The sequence below is a fragment of the Oncorhynchus gorbuscha genome, linkage group LG17 (assembly GCF_021184085.1).
Source record: "Oncorhynchus gorbuscha isolate QuinsamMale2020 ecotype Even-year linkage group LG17, OgorEven_v1.0, whole genome shotgun sequence".
In the NCBI taxonomy this organism is placed as follows: domain Eukaryota; kingdom Metazoa; phylum Chordata; class Actinopteri; order Salmoniformes; family Salmonidae; genus Oncorhynchus; species Oncorhynchus gorbuscha.
The window spans coordinates 50,670,266-50,691,120 of NC_060189.1; the positions used below are offsets into that span (position 1 = coordinate 50,670,266).

Sequence of the window (20,855 nt, forward strand, 5' to 3'; positions counted from 1 at the left end):
AGGAAGGGGGCGGGATTGCAATATCTTCTCGGGAGAGAGGTTCATGGACAGTGGACCTCTGCGCTCGGTTGGTGCTGAAAATATATATCGGCTTCGGGCACCTCCGTACAATCTACCTGCCGATATCGTTCGTGTCTTGGATTAAAAAACGCCTAGCCGTTTTCTCAGCACATGCACCGAAGGCCTCGACCAGTGAAAACGAACAACTTCAGATACTTATCTTTTAGGCGTACACTGTGCCGTAATGGAGAAAGACAATGTAGCTATCTAGCCAAATTGCTAACACTGAGAGGACCCAGCACCAAAACTTCGTATGGAGATTAAAACGGTTATCAATCTAATCTATCAACGGAGGACATTCACGCGATTTGGGATTTATTCACTCACGGAGCCGGTGTGACTCCATATAGCTAACGTTACAGGTAAATGGCTAGCCAGGTTTGTCAAAATGCTGTTGTTATAATGGAACCTATGAGCTAATGTTACTATAGCTAGCTGGCTAGGTAGCTCAAACGCTCAGGTGTTGCCACCAAGTTAGCAGTTTCCTATCTAGCTAGTAGTTAGCCACCAGAAATGGCTAGCAAAATATCCACTCCATTCCGTACCACTGAAGCTAGCTACATTTTAACAGGGGGCTTTAGTTAGTCATAGACTAGTAACGTTGGTCAATTCATAGTTGGCTAAGGTTACCATAACCGACTCTCACCTAACACTGTAGACAGTAACGTTCATGTCTATATTATTTTCGGGGCAAAGTTATTGAATCGGAGTCAACGTCCATACAGTCTCGATGTGAGGCTAACGAATATTTATTACTCTGACCTCAAACGAGTTGTGGTTTAGGGTGTCATCTCGCTTCAAGCAAAAGGCCGGGCCGTCAGAACACATCGGGCTGTGCCGCTGCGTCGACCCCGGGTTTGAAGGTGTCTTTTCTCAACCTAGACAGGAGAGTGAGTTCGGGGATCCGTTTTGAGGCCTATACGAGAGAGAGAGAGTGGAACCGCAGCGATACACACCCCAAAAAATAGACGGAATGGGTTTGTCAACGAAAATGAGAAAGGGTTTCAAATCATATCGCTTTTTTCTTTCACTGAACACGAACAGAAACTAACCTTTTCGATCGGTTGACGAAGCTTCGGTATCACAGATTTAGTATAATTGTATATAGCCTACCAACCCATTTTAGATTATCCAACCATTTGTCAGCCTTTATGGTTTTTCAGACTACATTAATGGAATAGTTCGCTACCCCAGGTGTGCCAATATAATCGTGGGATTACATGAGGCTCAATGCCTGTGTGTGTCAAACCATATACACAGTTTGGAGGTGTGCTAGCTAGTATTTACCAAATCCAAAAGAAGTCGCGTTTGTGATTTAACTCCTTTCACTGTTATTGTCCCCCTGTCTACATATGCAGCCTGATGCCCACCTCTGTAATGTCAAATCACATGCTGCACTAAGGCCTATCCCGTGGCAGACCAGATACCAACCTGCGGTTTTGTGTGGGGGTGTTGCCCAGCCCTAGTAGCACATGCTTGTGTGGTACACTTGACAGGGGATCCTGTTGAGGACTGAACACATGATTGTCATCTCCCCTTCAGCTATTTAGATGGTGTTTTGTTCCTTTCCGTGCACAGGGCATGCACGTGTGATTCTGCAGTCAGGGTCCACCTTTGAAGATTCCAGCATGAAGGGTGGATAAGATGCAAATGAGCCGTGAGGTCACAGTAAGATCCTCCCTGTAAGGGAAGGAAAGATCATTCAGAGAGGGAATATAGAAGGTGCATGTATCAAACAAAAGGAAACGAGGAAGCTATTCAATAGTATTGGGTTTCAACTAGCTTCTGTAACCACTAAGTCAGATTCCACAGACACAAATGTGATTTTTGGTCTTAATTTAAGGTCAGGGTTAGGCATAAGGTTAGCAGTGGATTTAAAATAAAATGTGAAGAAGAGTAATTGTAGGAATGGGTGGGTGTTTTTCCACTGTATCGCCATAGAAGCTAGTAACTAACCTACAGCTCTACTCATCATGTATCAAACAGAAGGAGATGAGGAGCTGAAGCTATTCAAGAGTATTGGGACACATCTGATCCTCACCTCCATTCTGATGAATGGGGACTGAATGATACACTCCGGGAGAGAACAGTGGTACTCGTGTGCCGCTGGCAGCGGATTCCAGGCTCCGTGGAGCGACGACTCACTCTGGGCTGCAGACCTCTGCCACCCCATCGATCTGCCACCCCATCGATACGCACACAGTCCATTTGAATGCAAATGTATGCACTTCTCCTCAGCTGCCCCCCACTGGTCCAGGAGAAGTTGTTAGTGGTGATGTTTAATGTATTACGGTAACCAGGTTTCCGTACAACCTTTTTTATATGAGGTAAAGTCCATGTTGGATGAAACATGTCTCCACAGGCCTGACGGGAACAGCCAAATTTGTCAGTAAAACTTGTCGACAAAAAAACAAAATACGCCAGGCGAGGTGGGATCTTTTTGCATCTGTAAAATGAATTGTGTAAGAAATGGCGGTGGAAATGCCTGTTTGCAGAAATACTGATATAATAACCATCATATCGGAAGTTAAGTTGGAGCCACGTGGTGATATTTTGTAAGATCCTCCCAATGGGACTCTGGGAAGAATGCCATTTTATTAGGTTACAGATTAAATAAATGGTGAACTTTACAGGGTGGTGCACGTGATGAGCTTGGTGCTCCTTTCCAAATGAACACTTATATATTTTTGCTGTCTTTTTCTGCTGACATAATTGATGCTTGACTGGACAAATATAAATAATCTGCTATTTTGTCTATAATAATCTCATCGTGTAGGCTGGACTATACCGGCACTGTATCTGCTAGCTATTGGCTGGAGCGCATGTATCAAGACCAGAGGAGGGACATTGGCTATATAGCGCAATTTCTTTTGTCACAAAACCACCAGTGAAGTTGGAAATGTGATTGGAAACCCATGTAACTTGTACTTTTTATTCGGTACATGGGAATTTAACCGCAAAAGTTATTTTTATGTGCACTATGGTTGGTGGGGAAATGCGCATATTGTTTTTATGCCGATTTTTATATTATCATGGAAATCTGTTGCCAATTGGATGGAAACCTTGCTAGTAAAGAGAGGAGCGAAGCCTGTGCCAACAGTCGTGGCCGGCTGGGCGCTCCTGCGGCCGATGAGGGAAGGAGGAAACAGTCTTTGTGTTCATGAGTGGACTCAACTGCCTTGTTTATTGGGTCTGCGTGTATTGTATCCCACAGTATACACTCATTCTTTCCACCTAACCTCAGTGTTTTGTTTGTCATCGGTTCACTTTTGTCTCAAGGCCCCCTTTCCGCAGCATCCGGGGCAGCTTTGGTCAGACGTCTCCATGGAAACCAATTGAAGCCAAGTTCTTTTGGTCAGGGTGGGGATATCTCACTCACACCGAAGAAGTGATAAGGGAACGAAAACCTTTCTGAGTGTGTTGTCGTAGATGCAGGGTGGTCTCGGCGTAAAAAAATTAAGTTAAAAAAAAATGTATATATTTTTATTTATTTTGAGAACAGATGACGAGACGAGATGGCCGGGTATTCGTGCCTTTTTGTGCGGTAACGTGGACTCTTAACAAGGCAATGAAGCTTTGTTGCTCCAAGCAAATGAGGACATGTAGAAAGGTGCATCAACACATAGAAATATAACCTATGACAGCACATGCAGTCAGGAGGAGAGGGGAAGATGTGCGTCAAAAATAATATACGTTTGAATTGTATTGTTATTTGCTATTGTAACGGTTAATATGGAGGCTGTGGTCATTTGGCTGGCCAAATACCATCATCCAATATTCCATCGTGTCACAGCCCTACTCAGATCATAAGTATATTTTATTGCAAGAAGGAGCTGTAACAACTTTGGTTTGTCAGTTGTGTATATTGTTTCAAGCACCAGATGTAGTGTGACAGTCAAGGGTTGTTTTCTGAACGAATTAAACAATGTACTTCATTATTCTCCTTGGAATTGGAATGATGGCTGAACATGTAGAGACAGAGAGATGGGGAGTTCAATGTCCCTGAGCAATGAGGGCATGTAGCCTAGAGACAGACGCACAGCTGTTGTGCACACACGTACACATTTCCCAAAGAATGATGGCTGAAAACGTAGAGACCGAGAGATGGGGAGTTCAAAGCCTCTGAGCAATGAGGGCATGTAGCCTAGAGACAGACGCACAGCTGTTGTGCACACACATACACATTTACACTGTTGCGTCCTATTGCATTGTTCCCCGCTGAGTGTGATGATGTAGGTGAGCACGCCCTACAAGGAAGGCATCAGCTTGTTTTACCCAGCAGCCACCTGAAAAGAAGAGGAAGTGATGTTGATCATGAGCTAATCCTCGTGGAATCTGACTGTCAGAATAGGCTAGCTCTCTGTTTCAGTCTCTCCCTCTCAGGTATCGTCTGTGTCAGTCTTCAAAGCATCTCCTCGCCTCCTCAAAACGCATTGGCGGAGAAGGCCTGAGGGGAGGTACCTTGGACCTTCTCCCGTCCAATGTGATTTGAGAAAGGTGAGGAAAGACGAATTGAGAAAAATTCCCAGATGAAGCAGCTAGTTTGTTGGTTGAGTCAGTGGGAGGTCCTCCACAGCTAGGTCAATGGTCCAGAAGTCAAGACTTCTCCTGGGCAGTGGACACCAGAGAGAGAGAGAGACACTCAAGACTTGAACACAGGCCCGTTTAGGAGAATACTTGTAAAATGCATCCTTTGATGACAGGTTTAACACGATTACGGTAGAAAAGCATAAGTGAAGATCGGTAGGTGTACGCCAAGGTTCTATTAAATTACTTTCACAATGTAAGTTGTGTAGTAGATCCAGACTACAAATATACAGTGGCAAGAAAGTATGTGAACCCTTTGGAATGACCTGGATTTCTGCTTAAATTGGTCATACAATTTGATCTGATTTTCATCCTAGGTCACAACGGTAGACAAACACAGTCTTTTTAAACTAATAACACTCACACAATTATGTCTTTATTGAACACACTGTGTAAATATTCACAGTGCAGGGTGGGGAAAGTATGTGAACCCTTGGATTTAATAACTGGTTGACCCTCCTTTGGAAGCAATAACCTCAACCAAACGTTGTCTGTTGTTGCGGATCAGACCTGCACAACGGTCTGGAGGAATTTTGGACCATTCCTCTTCACGAAACTGTTTCAGTTCAGCAATATTCTTGTGGTGTCTGGTGTGGACCGCTCTCTTAAGGTCATGCCACTGCATCTCAATCGGGTTCAGGCCAGGACTCTGACTGGGCCACTCCAGAAGGCATATTTTCTTCTATTGAAGCCATTCTGTTGTTGATATACTATTGTGTGGGTCGTTGTCCTGTTGCATCACCCAACTTCTGTTGAGCTTCAATTGGCGGACAGCCTACATTCTCCTGCAAAAAGTCTTGATAAACTTGGGAATCCATTTTTCCATCGATGAGATCAAGCTGTCCAGGCCCTGAGGCAGCAAAGCAGACCCAAACCAAGATGCTCCCATACTTTTGGGATGAGGTTTTGATGTTGGTGTGCTGTGCCATTTTTTTTCTCCACACAGTGTTGTGTTCCTTCCTTTTGCGAACTTCAGACGTGCAGCAATGTTTATAATGGGCAGCAGTGGTTTCTTCCGTGTTGTCCTCCCATGAACACTATTCTTGTTTAGAGTTTTACGTATTGTAGACTGGTCAACAGAGATGTTAGCATGTTACAGTAATCTCTGGAAGTCTTTAGCTGACACTAGGATTCTTCTTAACCTCATTGAGCATTCTGCGCTGTGCTCTTGCAGTCATCTTTGCAGGATGGCCAGGCCTAGGGAGAGTAGCAACAGCACTGAACTTTCTCCATTCATAGACAATTTGTCTTACTGTGGACTGATGAACATGAAGGCTTTTAGATATACTTTTGTATCCCTTTCCAGCTTTATGCAAGTCAACATCTCTTAATCTTAGGTCTTCTGAGATCTCTTTTGTTCGAGGCATGGTTCACATCAGGCAATGCTTCTTGTGAATAGCAAACTCCCATTTTGTGAGTGTTTTGCGTAGGGCAGGGCAACACTAACCAACATCTCCAATCTCATCTCATTGTGTGTGTGACTCTGTTCTCATCCGAGTGTGTGTGTGTGTGTGTGTGTGTGTGTGTGTGTGTGTGTGTGTGTGTGTGTGTGTGTGTGTGTGTGTGTGTGTGTGTGTGTGTGTGTGTGTGTGTGTGTGTGTGTGTGTGTGTGTGTGTGTGTGTGTGTGTGTGTATAAACTCAGAAAAAAGAAACGTCCCCTTTTCAGGACCCTGTCTTTCAAAGATAATTCAAATAACTTTTCAGATCTTAATTGAAAAGGGTTTAAACACTGTTTCCCATGCTTGTTCAATGAACCATAAACATTTAATGAACATGCACCTGTGGAATGTTAGTTAAGACACTAACAGCTTACAGACGGTAGGCAATTAAGGTCACAGTGATGGAAACTTAAGACACTAAAGAGGCCTTTCTACTGACTGAAAAACACCAAAAGAAAGATGCTCAGGAACCCTCCTCATCTGCGTGAACGTGCCTTAGGCATACTGCAAGGAGGCGTGAGGGCTGCAGATGTGGCCAGGGCAATAAATTGTAACGTCCGTACTGTGAGACGCCTAAGACAGCGCTACAGAGAGACAGGACGGACAGCTGATCGTCCTCCCAGTGGCAGATCACGTGTAACAACACCTGCAAAGGATCGGTACATCTGAACAGCACGCCAGCGGGACATGTACAGGACGGCAACAACAACTGCCTGAGTTACACCAAGAACGCACAATCCCTCCATCAGTGCTCAGACTGTCCGCTGGACCAGACAGGACTGGCAAAAAGTGGTCTTCACTGACGAGTTACGGTTTTGTCTCACCAGGGGGGATGGTTGGATTTGCGTTACACTGAGGCCTGTACTCTGGAGCGGGATCGATTTGGAGGTGGAGTGTCCGTCATGGTCTGGGGCGGTGTGTCACAGCATCATCGGACTGAGCTTGTTGTCATTGCAGGCAATCTCAATGCTGTGCGTTACAGGGAAGATATCCTCCTCCCTCATGTGGTACACTTCCTGCAGGCTCATCCTGACATGACCCTCCAGCATGACAATTCCACCAGCCATACTGCTCGTTCTGTGCATGATTTCCTGCAAGACAGGAATGCCAGTGTCCTGCCATGGCCAGCGAAGAGCCCGGATCTCAATCCCATGGAGCACGTCTGGGACCTGTTGGATCGGAAGGTTAGGGCCATTTCCCCCAGAAATGTGAGGGAACTTGCAGGTGCTTTGGTGGAAGAGTGGGGTAACATCTCACAGCAAGAACTGGCAAATCTGGTGCTGTCCATGAGGAGGAGATGCACTGCAGTACTTAATGCAGCTGGTGGCCACACCAGATACTGACTGTTACTTTTGATGTTGATCCCCCCTTTGTTCAGGAACACATTATTCAATTTATGTTAGTCACATGTCAGTGGAACTTGTTCAGTTTACTTCCCAGTTGTTGAATCTTCATACAAATATTTGCATATGTTAAGTTTGCTGAAAATAAACGCAGTTGACAGTGAGAGGACATTTAGTTTTTTGCTGAGTATGTGTGTATATATATGTATGGACACCTACTATATATATGTATATATATATGTTTGAACACCTACTCATTCAAAAGTTTTTCTTTATTTTGACTATTTTCTACATTGTTGAATAATAATGAAGACGTCACACTATGAAAAAACACATGGAATCATGTAGTAACCAAAAAGTGTTTCGCAAATCGAAATATGTTATAAATTCTTCAGTGGCCACCCTTTGCATTGATGACAGCTTTGCACACTCTTGGCATTCTCTCAACCAGCTTCAGGAGGAATGCTTTTCCAACAGTCTTGAAGGAGTTCCCACCATATGCTGAGCATTTGTTGGCTGCTTTTCCTTCGCTCTGCAGTTCAACTTATCCCAAACCATTTCAATTGGGTTGAAGTCGGTTCATTGTGGAGCCCAGGTCATCTGATGCAGCACTCCATCACTCTCCTTGGTCAAATAGCCCTTACACAGCCTGGAGGTGTTTTTTGGGTCATTGTCCTGTTGAAAAACAAATGATAGACCCACTAAGTGCAAACCAGATGGGACTGCATAACACTGTTGTAGCCATGCTGGTTAAGTGTGCCTTGAATTCTAAATAAATCACTGACAGTGTCACCAGCAAAGCACTATCACACCACTTCCTCCATGCTTCACGGTGGGAACCACACATGCGGAGATCACCCGTTCACCTACTCTGCGTCTCACAATAACACGGCAGTTGGAACCAAATATCATATTTGCACTCATCAGACCAAAGGACAGGTTTCCACTGGTCCATTGCTCGTGTTTCTTGGCCCAAGTCCAAGTCTCTCTTCTCATTGGTGTCCTTTAGTAGTGGTTTCTTTGCAGCAATTCGACCATGAAGGCCTGATTCACACAGTCGATGTTAAGATGGGACTGTTACTTGAACTCTGTGAAGCATTTATTTGGGCTGCAATGTTTGAGGCTGGTAACTCTCTAATGAACTTATCCTCTGCAGCAGAGGTAACTCTGGGTCTTCCTTTCCTGTGGCAGTCCTCATGAGAGGCAGTTTCATCACAGCCCTTGATGGTTGTTGCGACTGCACTTGAAGGAACTTTCAAAGTTCTTGATATTTTCCAGAGTGACTGACCTTCATGTCTTAAAGTAATGATGGACTGTCGTTTCTCTTTGCTTATTTGAGCTGTTGCAGAGGAAAAGTTCATTAGAGTTACCAGCCCCTACCTTGTCACAACACAACTGATTGGCTGGAACGCATTAAGAAGGAAAGAAATTCCACAAATTAACTTTTTTAACAAGGCTCACCTGTTCATTGAAATGCATTCCAGTTGACTACCTCATGTATCTGGTTGAGAGAATGCCAGGAGTGTGCAAAGCTGTCATCGAGGCAAAGGGTGGCTACTTTGAAGAATTTAAAATATATTTGGTTACTACGTGATTCCCTATGTGTTCGTTCATAGTTTTGATGTCTTCACTATTATTCTACAATGGAGAAAATAGTACAAATAAAGAAAAGCCCTGGAATGAGTAGGTGAGTCCAAACTTTGACTGGTTCTGTATATGTAATAATCTCAGTCCATCTGTGGTCACGTTAGAGTATCTAGTCATTTCTCAGCACCTGGTACCCACTAGTCCTCGTCAGATGATTACATACCTTTACGCTGTAGAGGGGAAGAATTCGTATTGTTGGTCACACATGGCAGGTTCTCCGCGACAACCCCAGAAATGAGGGCAGGGCATAGCACTGCAATGAATCATATTGTGTGTCTGTGCTCCGGTTTCTCCCCATGGCAGTAAGACCTATGACTCACTGATTAGGCAATCATCCACACTCGTGTTACATTCACTCACTCTCTCTCTCTGTGTGTGTGTGTGTGTGTGTGTGTGTGTGTGTGTGTGTGTGTGTGTGTGTGTGTGTATGTGTGTGTATGTGTGTGTGTGTGTGTGTGTGTGTGTGTGTGTGTGTGTGTGTGTGTGTGTGTGTGTGTGTGTGTGTGTGCCCGCCCATCTTGCCCACTATGTGTAATCTTTCCCTAGATCTCAGTACTATGACAGTGTAGGCAGAGACAGCCTTTTTTCCTGGCAAGATGCTACTGCTACAGGCTACAACCACCTATTTTGTGTCCCAAATGGCTCCCTATGTAGTACGCTACTTTTGACCTGGGCCCGTAGGGTAGTGGACTTTCTAGGGAGCAGGATGCCATCTGGAACACAGCCTTTATCAGTATCCATGCAGTATCCATGCTGATAGTACCGGTTTCACTCCGATAACCATTGGTCCGAGTGATACAAGGCATTCTTCTCTCTCTCTTACCAGTAAGGCCAGAGGTGTTCCCGACCATGTGAACTGGCTAGAGAGAACTCTGGGCCTTATTTATATGGCTATAACTAGCTAGCGCCGTGGTTTTTCCTTGGTCTAGTCAGATAACTCCTGGTCTGCCTTTATGATGATGAAGGAAAGGAGATGAGGATACTAGGAGGTTAATGAGTTTGATTGGACGTAGCCCCAAAGCAGAGCCGAGGTCTATGTTTTACAAATTCGATTGGAATTTAGCACAAAGCAGAGGAGAAGAGTATATGTTACAGACATACTAGCGATTAAAAAAAACAAAAACAGAATCATTGTCACTATCCTGTCTTTCCCTCCTCCTTAAGATGGAGATGGAGATTCCGGAAGGAGAGGTATCAGTCATAGATGATTGTCATAGTCCAGAATTAACAGTTAGGCTTTACTATCCAAGGAGGCGGATCGGGGGTGAGGCCTTGCGACAGACTAGCGTCCTGTCTAGGGGTGTACTTTATACCTCATGCTGCCTCCCACTACAGAAACAGGAGATAGGGCTCGTATCGCCGTTCTGGCTCAGGAATAGCCTTACTTGGGCTGTGACCCAAACTACACCCTAGTTCCTTTACAGTACACTACCTTTGACCAGGGCCCTATAGTTCAAATAAAAAGGATGGGGCCCAGGTGAAAGGTAGTGCGCTATAAAGGAAACGGAGGTGCTGTTTGGGACGTACACTTAGAAGTACCTGGGCGGTCATGTTACATTATGTGTATTTAGTGTTTGAATGATTCAGGTCATCAGTCTGACTGTCACCGTCACTTCCTGTCTCTGCATAGTCGAGCCTGATACAGTGCCTTGCGAAAGTATTCGGCCCCCTTGAACTTTGCGACCTTTTGCCACATTTCAGGCTGTTCACATTTCAGGCTGTTCACATTTCAGGCTGTTCACATTTCAGGCTGTTCACATTTCAGGCTGTTCACATTTCAGGCTGTTCACATTTCAGGCTGTTCACATTTCAGGCTGTTCACATTTCAGGCTGTTCACATTTCAGGCTGTTCACATTTCAGGCTGTTCACATTTCAGGCTGTTCACATTTCAGGCTGTTCACATTTCAGGCTGTTCACATTTCAGGCTGTTCACATTTCAGGCTGTTCACAAATGCTCTCCATCCAACCTCACTTGAGCTCGAGCTGTTTCGCAAGGAGGAATGGGAAAAAATGTCAGTCTCTCGATGTGCAAAACTGATAGAGACATACCCCAAGCGACTTACAGCTGTAATCGCAGCAAAAGGTGGTGCTACAAAGTATTAACTTCAGGGGGCTGAATAATTATGCACGCCCAATTTTTCAGTTTTTGATTTGTTAAAAAAGTTTGAAATATCCAATAAATGTCGTTCCACTTCATGATTGTGTCCCACTTGTTGTTGATTCTTCACAAGAAAATACAGTTTTATATCTTTTGAAGCCTGAAATGTGGCAAAAGGTCGCAAAGTTCAAGGGGGCCGAATACTTTCGCAAGGCACTGTATCTATAAGCATGTCCCCTATTAGTCAGCCTGTTTTAGAAGTGCATCACCCTAATTACAGACCTATCCGGTGTAAGAGGCAGCACATTGGAGAAAATCTTTTTCAATTTTTATTTTAAGAGTTGCGCAATGGAAATGTTTTTATTGGACTAGTTGAGTTAGTCCTTCCCTCCCTCTTTGTCTGCTTTCTTCTGTCTGGCGCCTAATGAATACGACCCCCCCCCCCTTGGGAAGGATGTCACAAAGTAACCGGTGTTGAGTTGACTACTTCAACTGTCGAAGGGGAGATAGGGAGCGCCTAATTGGTTTGAGGAACGGACAATTCAACCCAAAACAGTTTAAATCACTTTGAGATTGGGGTGGGGGGATGCTAAACCAGTATAAATGCACACCCCCTCCAACGAATCAATAAGGACTTAGGACTCTGTGGTGGTTCAGTGAAATTCATGAGTCTGAATTGCGCTTGATCTCGGGTGCTGTGTCTTATCCCCGTCTTCTCACCTAATGTGTACAAGGGGTTCTGGAGAACGTATTTCAACAGAGGAGGGTAGGGCCTTCTGGAGAAACGGCAAAATGAGCGTTGTTATTGTGCAAGTTCAGGTTGTACCCTCTGTCTCGAAGAGCGCGCTCTCATTTCCTTCCAACCGTGGCGTCCTTCGCGGGCCCAGAATCACAGTCACTCACATTCACTCAGTCTCACTCGTACGTTCACGGTTCACGCCCTCTCTAACGTGGGTTGTGTCTGAATGGCACGCGGGTCCCTGGTTATAAGGGCTCAACTCCCATTGAGTTGGTGGAACATGAAAACCGTCACCTCTCAACACCTTGTCAAACGCTGTATCGAGACGTGGGACATTTTTTATTTTTTTATCTATCTATTTTTGTTCTCACACTCTTTCAGATGAATCCCTGGAGGGCTAACGGAATATCTGCCAGACCCAATCACACACCTTGTTTTATTGGATTCGTTTTTAGGAACCAGAATGATTGCTGGCCCGAGTGAAATAAATAATAAATATATTGCCCACAGACACACTCGAGGTTGACGGACTCACTCGCGCGCACACACACACACACACACACACACACACACACACACACACACACACACACACACACACACACACACACACACACACACACACACACACACAGTGACAGCAGCAGATAACTTACACAGCAGAAGCTTGGTGAACAACCCGAAGCATTCCTGCGGGACTAGTTGGTGCTCGACATTGAATGCTGTTTTGTTTCACGATGAAGCCCCGTCCATAGAATTGTCCGTGGTTCACGATGGAGCTAAACACGTGTATCTCTCTCCCACCCCCCCCCCTCTTATTCCCACCCTCCCCTTTTCTTTCCCTCTATCCCATCTGTCTCTCTCTACCCTCCCTCGTTCTCTCCCCACCCCCTCCCCCTCCTTCTAGGCGCTGTATCCCGGCAGACATCTAGAGGCCCTGCCACACACATAAAGAGAGGAAGATCACAAGTGACACCACAGCGGGGGTGGAGAGAGCGACCGTGCCTGTTGGAAAACCTGTTGGATTTAAGTTCTCTTTATTACAGATTATCACACTGCTCTCCTAACTGCCACCCTCCCCCTTCACACACACACTTGACACAGACACACACTCACACAGACGTAGAGACGGACACGAACAGAGACGGATAGACAGAGACTAACACAGACACACACACACTCCTCTAGAAGTAGCCCTAGAGAGTCACATAAACGTCTCACAGTCACTCAGACTCGCGCTCCGAGACTCAGTTGGTTCTCAGGGGTCGTGGTGGGAGGGTGCCCCCCCCCCTCTCGTTGCACTCCGCTGGGGGACGGAAGTAGAGGAATGGCCCTGGGGGAATGGCTGGCTGGCTGCCTCGCTCAGTGAGACGGAGGCTTATGTAACTAACAAGCCCGCCTCATCTTTCTCTCCTTGGCTAGCTAACACAGCTGGGCCTTGAGTCTACAGACACTGGGGAGGAGCTCATCAGCCCCCCCACTGGGGAATACAGCTTCCAGCTTCTAATCTTCAGGCCCTCATCCTTCCTCTCTGGGTTCAACTTCACATTGCTATTTTTATTTTTTTTTATCCTTTTTTTTTTCAACCATTTTTTCAGGAGGACCTTTTAAGGGTGTTTTGGATATGTGGGATCGACCGCTGAGACTTCCTGCTTGTCTCCCATTGGCTCAGGGATGCCCCGACCAGGAAGAACAAAGTCTGAGAGTCCGTCTACGCGCACATTGGCGCTTTTTAAGACGCTGTTTGGACTGAAGGGACAGCCATTTAATTAGTAAGGAAACGAGCTGACTAGCTGACTTCTTGATATTCGTCTTCGCTGATTTTTTTTGCTCTCGTTTTGATGTTTTGTTTTTCCTATCTCATATGACGATTGAGCCGACCAGGGAGTAAAATAAACAGAGACAAGAATCCCACTTGGCCACAATCAAAGGTCATTTTGCTCTGCCTTTCTCTCTCCCTTGGTTTTTCTCTCTCCCTCATTATGTATATCAACTACCTGTTTACACACTAGACCAGCTACAGTGATAGCCTTCCTTTCTATCGAGGCAGCAAAGAAACTATTAATTTGTGACCTTTTTATGTCTTACCTGCGACAAATCAAAAACCTTGCAGTCGGTCTCTACCTCCTCAATCGCTTCAAACCCTTTTAAAACGTCTGTGTCAGAACCAAATCCATACTCAGTCGGTCTGCATCACAGACCGAGTAGTGTACAGACTGAACAGTCGACAGACCGTCCAAGCTACAGACCAAAACAACCTGTCATCTTAGTCTGGAAGGGGAGAAGGTTATTGGGTCAATGTCATTGAACTGGACCAGAGCTCTTTGATATATTAAGTTATTGCTGCGGGCTTTCGTTGAAGAGGGAATGTGTAGCAGGTCAACCAAGGCGATCTGCCTCATCCCCTGTACCTAACTGACATTTTGACGCCCGAAAGTCGAGTTGTGTTTTTGAAACCGTTTCTGAGTCTAGGCGACTAGATGAGAGTAGGATTGTAAATGAATTAAGAAGAAAAGTTAAAACCGCTTTCACCAAATCATACGCATTATGTTTTGCTAGGACATCCTACTTGTTTTCATTTGAAAAGGGAGCGTCCAAGGTTTTTATATTCCACACCCAAACAATCAAGCCATATCACAGCTTTTTCCTCTTTTCTATTTGTTGCACTATTTTATTTTTGTATCGTAAAATCACTAAGCCTTCAATGAAGTTATTTACCTCTCGCCCGCACACAGTTCTTGAAATTCCCCTTTAAAATGTCAAGACGTTGACCCAAATCCACTGTAAGGAACCAGTTTAAAGACTAAAGGAAAAACCAAGCTATTCGAAAGAATCAGCCTTGACAATTGAGCAGAAGTTGTTGTTGTCCCAAGCCCCCCCCCCCCCTATATAAGTCAGTAGTTCACGCATAGAGCGGCAACGCCTCAATCTTACAAGAGCACGTCTTTAAGTAGTGGCTCTGTTTACCTTTCATGTTGACCTTTGTTGACCTGTGTGTTGTCCGGAGGACAGAGCAACAAAAGCCTTATCGCGGAGGCTCTTTAAGCCTCTAGCGGCTGGCAGAGTGCATCTCAATCAAATACCCCCCTTATCTCTGTCTTACCCTCTCCTTTCAAATAGCCTCTGTCTTATCTTACCACCTCCTCTTAGACGAGGCCAACGGTCAAGTTGAATGGACGTCAAACAACTTCAAGCAAAGGGACAGTTGTTTTATTGAACACGCGGTTTAGGGAGGGGCCAATCTACCCCTTCTTTCTTTTCACCCCCCTCTTTCCGGTGAACATGCAGAAACGCTGGTCTTCTCTCGTCCTGGTCCGATTGAGAAGGGGACTCCTCTACCTCCCTCTCTAACCACTTCAATCCCTCCGTCTCTCCCTCTCTCTCTATGTGCTCTTTCTCTTAATCTCTCCCTCCCTCTTTATCTATAATCCCTCCATCCACACACCCCAAACAAATCCTCCCCACCCCCTCATCCCCACCCTCCCTGGGTGGGGTAATTCCACCGTCCCCCCTCCCCTCTACCCCTCCCCCTCCCTGAGTAATCAAAGGCATTATAGCCCCCTCCCCTCTCCCCCTGTGTGATGCCGGGCAGCAGTAAGAGTGGGGGTGCGGGTGGCCTTCCCTCGCCCCCCCATACCGCCTCCCCGTCCCGGCCACTTCGCCCGTCCCGCTACGTGCCCGTGTCGGCGGCGACGGCCTTCCTGGTGGGATCCACCACACTCTTCTTCTGCTTCACGTGAGTATGAACATTTACATTTTACATTTACATTTAAGTCATTTAGCAGACGCTCTTATCCAGAGCGACTTACAAATTGGAAGTTGGAACATACCGCTGCCCCCCCAGGACACACACACACGTCATATACACACGTCACACACTCATACACAGATGCTCAAATGCATGGCGTGAACATGTCCCACACACACACACACACACACACACACACACACACACACACACACACACACACACACACACACACACAAGACCGTCTCCTCAAACACACCCACACCTTTACATAAACACTTATCACCACACACACCCTCACTTGGTGAGTTCTCTGCCTTTCAAGAAAGACACACTCACATGCACATCAATTCGGACACACCAGTCCCCTACCTACCGCCTGCCTGTAGTGTGACAGTTATTGAGTAGTGCACAGTCAGTTAACCCCTGGCAATGGGACAGAGCAGAGCAACGTCAGACGTAAAGACACACATACTCCTGACACTCACACACACTCCTGTCTCTATTCAACATGCACCTCAGCTCTCTCTCTATTCAACATGCTCCTCAGCTTTCTCTCTACTCAACATTCTCCTCAGCTCTCTCTCTACTCAACATGCTCCTCAGCTCTCTCTACTCAACATGCTCTTCAGCTCTCTCTCTCTATCTAATATAATAATAATAATATAATATAATAATAATAATATATGCCATTTAGCAGACGCTTTTATCCAAAGCGACTTACAGTCATGTGTGCATACATTCTACGTATGGGTGGTCCCGGGGATTGAACCCACTACCCTGGCGTTACAAGCGCCATGCTCTACCAACTGAGCTACAGAAGGACCACAACATGCTCCTCAGCTCTCTCTCTCTACTCAACATGCTCCACAGCTCTCGCTCTACTCAAAATGCTCCTCATCTTTCTCTCTGTCTCTCTACTCAACATGCTCCTCGGCTCTCTCTCTCTCCATTCAACATGCTCCTCAGCTCTCTCTCTCTCCCTACTCAACATGCTCCTCAGCTCTCTCCTTACTCAACATGCTCCTCAGCTCTCTCGACTCAACATGCTCCTCAGCTCTCTCCCTACTCAACATGCTCCTCAGCTCTCTCTCCCTACTTAACATGCTCCTCAGCTCTCTCCTTACCCAACATGCTCCTCAGCTCTCTCCCTACTCAACATGCTCCTCAGCTCTCTCCCTACTCAACATGCTCCTCAGCTCTCTCCCTACTCAACATGCTCCTAAGCTCTCTCCCTACTCAACATGCTCCTCAGCTCTCTCCCAACTCAACATGCTCCTCAGCTCTCTCCCTACTCATCATGCTCCTCAGCTCTCTCTACCCAACATGTTCCAAAGCTCTCTCTTTCTCTCTCTACTCAACATGCTCCTTAGCTCTCTCTCTCTACTCAACATGCTCCTCAGCTCTCTCCCTACTCAATATGCTCCTCAGCTCTCTCTACCCAACATGTTTCAAAGCTCTCTCTTTCTCTCCCTACTCAACATGCTCCTCAGCTCTCTCCCTACTCAACATGCTCCTCAGCTCTCTCCCTACTCAATATGCTCCTCAGCTCTCTCTCTCTCTTTACTCAACATGCTCCTCAGCTCTCTCCCTACTCAACATGCTCCTCTGATTTCTCCCTGCTCACCATTCTCCTCAGCTCTCTCTACTCAACATGTTCCAAAGCTCTCTCTCTCTACTCAACATGCTCCTCAGCTCTCTCCCTACTCAACATGCTCCTCTGATTTCTCCCTGCTCACCATTCTCCTCAGCTCTCTCTACTCAACATGATCCTCAGCTCTCTCTCTCTACTCAACATGCTCCTCAGCTCTCTCCCTACTCAACATGTTCCTCAGCTCTCTCGACTCAACATGCTCCTCAGATCTCTCTCTCTTTACTCAACATGCTCATCAGCTCTCTCTCTTTACTCGACATGCTCATCAGCTCTCTCTCTCCCTACTCAACATGCTCCTCAGCTCTCTCCCTACTCAACATGCTCCTCTGATTTCTCCCTGCTCACCATTCTCCTCAGCTCTCTCTACTCAACATGATCCTCAGCTCTCTCTCTCTACTCAACATGCTCCTCAGCTCTCTCCCTACTCAACATGTTCCTCAGCTCTCTCGACTCAACATGCTCCTCAGATCTCTCTCTCTTTACTCAACATGCTCATCAGCTCTCTCTCTTTACTCGACATGCTCATCAGCTCTCTCTCTCCCTACTCAACATGCTCCTCAGCTCTCTCCCTACTCAACATGCTCCTCAGCTCTCTCCCTGCTCAACATGCTCCTCAGCTTTCTCTCTCTCTACTCAACATGCTCCTCAGCTCTCTACTCAACATGCTCCTCAGCTCTCTCCCTACTCAACATGCTCCTCAGCCCTCTCTACTCAACATGCTCCTCAATTCTCTCCCTACTTAACATGCTCTTCAGCTCTCTCCCTACTCAACATACTCCTCAGCTCTCTCACTACTCAACATGCTCCTCAGCTCTCTCCCTACTCAACATGCTCTTCAGCTCTCTCTACTCAACATGCTCTTCAGCTCTCTCTACTCAACATGCTCCTCAGCTCTCTCTACTTAACATGTTCCTCAGCTCTCTTTCTCTCCCTACTCAACATCCTCCTCAGCTCTCTCCCTACTCAACCTGCTCCTCGGCTCTCTCCCTACTCAACCTGCTCCTCGGCTCTCTCCCTACTCAACCTGCTCCTCGGCTCTCTCCCTACTCACCCTGCTCCTCAGCTCTCTCCCTATTCAACATGCCCCTCTGCTCTCTCCCTAATCAACATGCTTCTCTGCTTTCTCCCTGCTCAGCATTCTCCTCAGCTCTCCCTCTCTCTACTCAACATACTCTCTCTCTCTCTCTCTCTCTCTCTCTCTCTCTCTCTCTCTCTCTCTCTCTCTCTCTCTCTCTCTCTCTCTCTCTCTTTCAATCCATCTTCCTCTGAATTTGCTCAACTCAGTTCAATCAGAAAGTGCTTTATTCACTAGACAAATGCACAGTCTTGGCTAAACCTAGCATGAACTATCTCTCTCTGTCTCTCTCCCTGTGTTTCAGGGTATTGACCTGATGTCTATGCAACATGTGGTCCCCATATGTGGGTCACCCCGTTCCCATGGCAATGAGACAAGCTCTTCCTAAACAGATACTGTTGACAGTTTTGCTCCTGTAGTGCCACTGCCCTCCCTGTCAAAAATACTGTTCTAAAGGCCCACTCCTTTATTAAAATGTTTTAATAAAATCAATTAAAAACACTACAAAATGGCAGCCCTTCCACTTGGTTTGCTATAAAGCTGAAAGATGGTACTGGACAAATGTAACCACTCTCAAATTCAAAGATGGAGCTCACTGTCAACAACACTGCCGTGATATTCCTGCCTTTACTGAGGTGTTCAGAGGCAACGGGGCTCTGCTGTGCTTCTTGTTATGAATAAAGACAATTGATCTAACTTAATTCCCTCTCTTTTTCTCCCTCCCTCTCTCTTTCAGGTGTCCATGGCTTTCGGAGCAGTTCTCGGTTGTCGTGCCGATCTACAACGGTGTCACCTTCCTGTTCGTCCTGGCCAACTTCTGCATGGCCACCTTCATGGACCCGGGTATCTTCCCCAGAGGTGTGTGTGTGTTGCACAGATGAAAAACAACATCTCATGCTCCCTGCAAACTCCCTGTATGACTGTTGACTTCCTATGCTGTGTAGTAGTATTTGTGTGTGTGTTCATGCTGATCTAGTAGGGGGGGTGTTCATGCTGATCTAGTAGGGGGTGTTCATGCTGATCTAGTAGGGGGTGTTCATGCTGATCTAGTAGGGGGTGGTGTTCATGCTGATCTAGTGGGGGGTGTTCATGCTTATCTATTAGGGGGTGTTCATGCTGATCTAGTAGGGGGTGGTGTTCATGCTGATCTAGTAGGGGGGTGTTCATGCTGATCTAGTAGGGGGTGTTCATGCTGATCAAGTAGGGGGTGTTCATGCTGATCAAGTAGGGGGTGTTCATGCTGATCTAGTGGGGGGGGGGTGTTCATGCTGATCTAGTGGGTGGGGAGGTGTTCATGCTGATCTAGTGGGGGGGGTGTTCATGCTGATCTAGTAAGGGGGTGTTCATGCTGATCTAGTAAGGTGGTGGGGTGTTCATGCTGATTTAGTAAGGTGGGAGGGGGTGTTCATGCTGATCTAGTAAGGTGGGGGGTGTTCATGCTGATCTAGTAAGGTGGGGGGTGTTCATGCTGATCTAGTAAGGGGGGGGGGTATTCATGCAGATCTAGTAAGGTTGGGGGGTAGGGGGGGGGGTGTTCATGCAGATCTAGTAGGGGGGGTGTTCATGCTGATCTAGTAGGGGGTGTTCATGCTGCTAGTAGGGGGTGATCTAGTAGGTGGGGGGGGGATCAAGTAAGGTGGGGGGTGTTCATGCTGATCAAGTAGGGGGTGTTCATGCTGATCAAGTAAGGTGGTGGGGTGTTCATGCTGATTTAGTAAGGTGGGGGGTGTTCATGCTGATCTAGTAAGGGGGTGTTCATGCTGATCTAGTAAGGTGGTGGGGTGTTCATGCTGATTTAGTAAGGTGGGGGGGTGTTCATGCTGATCTAGTAAGGTGGGGGGTGTTCATGCTGATCTAGTAAGGTGGGGGGGGGGTATTCATGCAGATCTAGTAAGGTTGGGGGTAAGGGGGGTGTTCATGCAGATCTAGTAAGGTGGTGGGGGGGTATTCATGCTGATCTAGTAAGGTGGGGGGGTGTTTATGCTGATCTAATAAGGTGGTGGGGGTATTCTTGCTGATCTAGTAAGGTGGGGGGTGTTTATGCTGATCTAGTAAGGTGGGGGGGTTTATGCTGATCTAATAAGGTGGTGGGGGGTATTCATGCTGATCTAGTAAGGTGGGGGGTGTTTATGCTGATCTAGTAAGGTGGGGGGGGGGGAGGGGTTCATGCTGATCTAGTAAGGTGGGGGGTTTATGCTGATCTAGTAAGGTGGGGGGTTTATGCTGATCTAATAAGGTGGTGGGGGGTTTATGCTGATCTAATAAGGTGGTGGGGGGTATTCATGCTGATCTAGTAAGGTGGGGGGTGTTTATGCTGATCTAGTAAGGTGGGGGGGGGTTCATGCTGATCTAGTAAGGTGGGGGGTGTTCATGCTGATCTAGTAAGGGTGTGTGTTCATGCTGATCTTCTAAGGAGGGGGTGTTCGTGCTGATCTAAGTAAGGTGGTGGGGGGGTGTTCATGC

General features: G+C 46.5%; 1 pseudogene across 1 annotated transcript in view; it reads left to right on the forward strand.

Moving 5' to 3' along the window:
- The window catches only part of LOC124001697, a 55,741-nt pseudogene continuing 34,886 nt past the window's right edge, over nt 1-20,855 (forward strand). The window contains exons 1-3 of the transcript XR_006832841.1: nt 1-422; nt 12,823-15,651; nt 19,129-19,250. The product of XR_006832841.1 is annotated as a palmitoyltransferase ZDHHC5-A-like (transcript). The remainder of the gene's footprint in view (nt 423-12,822; nt 15,652-19,128; nt 19,251-20,855) is intronic.